General features: G+C 33.2%; 2 protein-coding genes across 2 annotated transcripts in view; one reads left to right on the top strand and one right to left on the bottom strand.

The window, feature by feature from the left end:
* LOC136834106 (alpha-N-acetylglucosaminidase-like) overlaps positions 1-197 on the bottom strand; it is a 26,094-nt gene extending 25,897 nt beyond the window's left edge. Inside the window, 1 exon segment of the mRNA XM_067096363.1 lies at positions 121-197. The gene's annotated coding sequence lies outside the window, so the exon portion shown is untranslated.
* Positions 198-2,758: 2,561 nt separating this feature from the next.
* The window catches only part of LOC136834401 (serine-rich adhesin for platelets-like), a 79,830-nt gene continuing 77,588 nt past the window's right edge, over positions 2,759-5,000 (top strand). Inside the window, 1 exon segment of the mRNA XM_067096962.1 lies at positions 2,759-2,893. The gene's annotated coding sequence lies outside the window, so the exon portion shown is untranslated.

Below are 5,000 nucleotides of genomic sequence, written 5' to 3'. Positions count from 1 at the left end.
CAGCCAGGAAATTAAATGCAACCATAAATTTATGCAAGGAATAATTTCGTTCCCCAGCCTCAGATTTTAAAACACCACAGTAAATCAATAAGTGTTAATAAAGATACAAAGAGCACTAACCTTGATACAATAAGCCTAATTTGCTTGCGGCTTCAGAGCAAGTGTAAGTCTTCTCGTACCCTGAGATAACTGAAGGTGAAAATCATATTTCAGCTGTTTTATTCAGACTTAAAAAAAAAAAAACTAAATGTTAACTTGCTCGGTGGTGATGCCAGATGCATAAGCACCCAAAGGATTTTTTGTTAAACTTGAAATGATGTTAAAATAAGAAAATGCTTGCTCGTAAAACAATTAAAAATTATAAGGATATCTTGAGAATTAACGAAAAATAAGAATTTTATAATGGTTGGGAGATGACAGATAGCATAAATAACAAAACTTCTGAAGAATTTCCTAGTAATGGAATTTTCTTTACTATTTTCCCTGAATACATGACCAGTAGATCATTATTGTTCAGTTTTATGAACAGATATAGTTTAATTTTAATTCTAAAACTGATGTGGATTGAAATTTATTGAAAAGAATTGCCCAAGTCAATCAGATTTTTTTTTCATCACAGCTGTTATAATTCCTAGAGTTATTTGGCTGGGTTTTTTTAATTATTGCCAATAGTTTTTTTATTTTTATTATCATTGTTTTCGTGAGAAAATACAGATGTAATCATGACATACAATTTTGATAACCTTAGCTACTTGTAGCTGAAAATAACTTAAGGCTGAAAAATAAATAAATAAATACATACACACATATACAAATGGATGGAAGCACACACACACACACACACACACACACATATATATATATATATATACATATATATATATATATATATATATATATATATAATATATATATATATAGATATATATGTATATATAAACTTATATATATACAGATGTGTAGATATACAAATATATATGTGACTATTTGTGTGCGTGTGTTTATGCTTCCATCTAAGTGTATATCACCTCCTACTAACTATATTGCATTCACTGGTAAGTAAGACCGTATATGAATCTTTGTAAGCCTCTTCACTGTCGTCACTGTGGTCATTTCACCGTAGTAGACATAGTAGACGTAACCCTTTCATCGTCATCATCATCATCAGTATTATTATTATTATTATTATTATTATTATTATTATTATTATTATTATTAGACCTTTGTTACTTTATTTCTATGTTATTTCCATCATCATTTTACATTACTGCTTTCTCTTGGCTATGTTTTCCTCCTTGGTGCTTTATTAGTAGCTTATGGGCCTAACCTAGACCCATTGCTAAGGTATTTGCAAGTTCAAGTATAATGCATATTTATGAGGCGTTAACCTTACTATATATATATATATATATATATATATATATATATATATATATATATATATATCTCATATATATATATAAATTACGATTATTGCTGTCAGTATGTATGTATGTATATATATATATATATATATATATATACATACATATATATATCTCACAACCGAATACAGATACGTGAATATAAATTACGATTATTACTATTCTGCCTGTTAACATAAATATAAATATATATATATATATATATATATATATATATATATATATATATATATATATATGAACGTTATCACTTACCCAGCTGTTCAGTACATTAATACAATTAATAATTGAGGTCCTTATTTAAACTGGATGGCATCCTCATCAACATCGTATGGTATCCGTAGATACGGATACCAGACGATGAGGACTGTTTGTCCTGGAAAGTTTGTAACTTTTCTGAATAAATATCTCCGCTAGATGCCATCCAGTTTAAATGAGGTCCTGTTATTAAATATATATATATATATATATATATATATATATATGTATATATATATGTATATATATATATATATATATATATATATGTGTATATGTGTATATATTTGTGTGTGTATTTATATATACAGTATGTATGTGTGTGTATTACCATATAGAGTGATAACAATCGTAATTTATATGCACATATTTGTATTTTGTTGTGCGTGAGAGCCATAAATATTAATAAATGCTAATAGTCCCATTAGTTACTCGTCAGCTTGCCCTAGATTATGCTGACTGAATATTGAGTGGCTGGTCGTGTACTGATCAGCTCAACCAGCATGGAATGCAAGTTATACAGATTATTATTATTATTTATCATAATTATTATTTGTTGTCCTGTTGTTGTAGCCCCAATACAACAAGTAATGTTTTGTGTAGTAGTGGTATTAGTCTGAGAAGTAAATTGTAGCCCTAGTACTAGTACTGTACTATTAAAAGTAGCAGCGTTTTGTAAATTATGTGAGAGTTAAAAATAGATAATGATTATATCAATGTATGACTGTGGATTTCTTCGCTCAGTTATTATTGATTATTATTAGATGATTATCAAAGGCATTGTAAAGCACAGTGCTCATTGCCCTTAAAATTTCCTGGTTATCTCTCAGCTGTTGCATATATTTTTGTCGGTTTATTCAGTAATACTTATTTCATATTTTACCGTTTTGAATAATAATAATAATAATAATAATAATAATAATAATAATAATAATAATAATAATAATAATAATAATAATAATAATAATAATAATAATAATAATAATAATAATAATAATAATAATAATAATGTGGGCGTTTCTCGCTACGTAGAAGTTTCCATTTTCTTCAGTCGCATAGAAAACGAGAGGTAGGCCGTCACGGGGGTGGAACCAAAGTCTCGCGCCAGATGACACTTACATGTGTGAGTGAGAGGACGTTCCGTCGTTTTGCTCGTGGATATAACTGTTTGTTTCATCTTTTGCACCGCCATCGTCATGTAGGTGTAGAAGGTAAAGGTCAGATTGAAACCTGGTTTCATATCTTTTTATAAGTTCCCGCGTGACTGGGCTAACGAGAAGGTGCTTTGTGAAGAAAGTTAATTTAATTGTGAGAGAGAGGTTTAATTTCGTGCCAGCGCGTGGTTTGTGGATAGGAAAAATTGAAGGAAAACTTCTCCACAAGGAGTTTTCAACCACAGCGTAGGTACGGCTAGACGGACAGACAGACACGGTATGATGAATTATTAATGTGAAAGTATTGTTAGGTAGAAACGAGACCTGAAGAAAAAAATAGAGAAAGTATATTTGGCCTTAGGCTCGAATGTCCATACGACAGGAAAGCACACACTCGTTAGAATGCGTTGCACGAACACAGTGGACACATTTATATATGATAAATTAAATCTTCCATTTGCAAGACTATCCATGCAGATAGTCATTGAACAGGCTAGTCTGTTTTCAGACGTCATAACTGTCAGCTTATCAAAAGTACCTTATAGCGGGGTTGTCCGTCTTCAAGGTAGAGTGGGTTCGAAACTTCCGGTTTACTGTAAAATGTTTTTGACGATCAAATATCGAAAGTGTTGTGGCGGAGTGCTTCCTTTACTCTCTCTCCCAGAGGACTAAACTCTATGTGGCATGTTCATTGCCTTTGATTAGGGTGGCATTGGGGAAGAGGCTCGGGCTATTGGCTTACGTAATATGGGCGGAGGCATTATACTACTCTCCTCTCCCGTTCTAGTGTGGGCTGTGTGATGTGAGTGGGCCTAAGAAGAGCAAGGGGTGTGAGCCCATCGTAGCTAAATTAATGAGGTCACACCTGAGAGAGAGAGAGGATAGCAACGCCCACTGTAGCCATGTTGAATGGGCGTACTAATATAAGATGCCTAAGTAAGCATATTAGAGGTAGGCTACATGTTACGATAATAGCACTACTGCTAATAATACTATTACAGCACTTACATTACTGTGAGCATCCCTGCTCATGGTGCTAAGAAAGATCCTATGTTACTTGTATCACATAGGCCTCTGTTTCTGTTAGTAGGGAGCCACAGCTGGTAGTATGGTGCCTGTTACTTGACAATGCAAGGATTAGAACTACTTGAAGCAATAGGTTTTTAGGGACCAGTTGCATTAATGCCACTATTATTAAGAATGTTGTTGTCTCTTAGTATTATAACTACCACGTGCGGCACTAGTCAAAATTTGAATGACGGTCGCTGAATCAGAGGAAAAAAATAGTGTGACGTCGACCTGATATCGTTTGTTTGATTACCTGCACCTAGGATACTGACTTCCACCCACCCTCTCTCTCTCTCTCTCTCTCTCTCTCTCTCTCTCTCTCTCTCTCTCTCTCTCTCTCTCGTAGGTAGGAGTGGAACCAATCCTCAGGGGATTCTCTCGTCATGTTCCTTTTTTCGAGGCCCTCGCTGGCCCATCTGTTGGACTTCCTTTATTGGTCTGTCCAAATTTAGTGTTTTCTTGAATATCTTTTTCTTCCGTGTCATCATTGTTTTTCAGCAGAGAACCCTTTAGTTTTTTAACGTCTGCATTTTCGCATTTTTCCACATCTTGAGGCAATTGACTGAGTGACCAAGTGTGAGCGTTGTGTATTTTAAAAGTTCAGTTCCCACTAACATAACTTTTCCACGTCTTGGTTCCATTAATACAGAATGTGACCATGCTCTTACACGTGTATTTATTCTCTCGGTAGTGTATTATTGTATGAAGTACTTTACTTATTGTATTTTTAAAGGCCTTCAAAACATATTTTGTATTCAATTTTTGCATTAATAAGTTGACAATGTAGCTTAATAAGGATGGGAGTGGTTAATTCTTGGGATCATTCATTATTAATTTGGCATTTTTGTTGAATAAACTCTGCAGCTTTTTCAGGAATTTTTTTGTATACCATTACAGATTTACATAGCCTAATCTTGTGAGTACGCAGCTATGTACGGGCATTTTTAGCATATCCATATTCAGGCATTACTTTATGAAGGCTTAACCGAATCACAATATTTTCTTCAGTTATAAATTCCCTGTACACTATGTGTTTAGTTTTCATCTCAAGCTTTTTTCGGTCCTTTTTACTATAGTTTACATCCTGTTATATCTC

This window comes from Macrobrachium rosenbergii, chromosome 53 (genome assembly GCF_040412425.1).
Source record: "Macrobrachium rosenbergii isolate ZJJX-2024 chromosome 53, ASM4041242v1, whole genome shotgun sequence".
Taxonomy (NCBI): Eukaryota; Metazoa; Arthropoda; class Malacostraca; order Decapoda; family Palaemonidae; genus Macrobrachium; species Macrobrachium rosenbergii.
The sequence above is the reverse complement of the archived record's forward strand: the minus strand, read 5'-3'. Positions and strand labels throughout refer to the sequence as shown.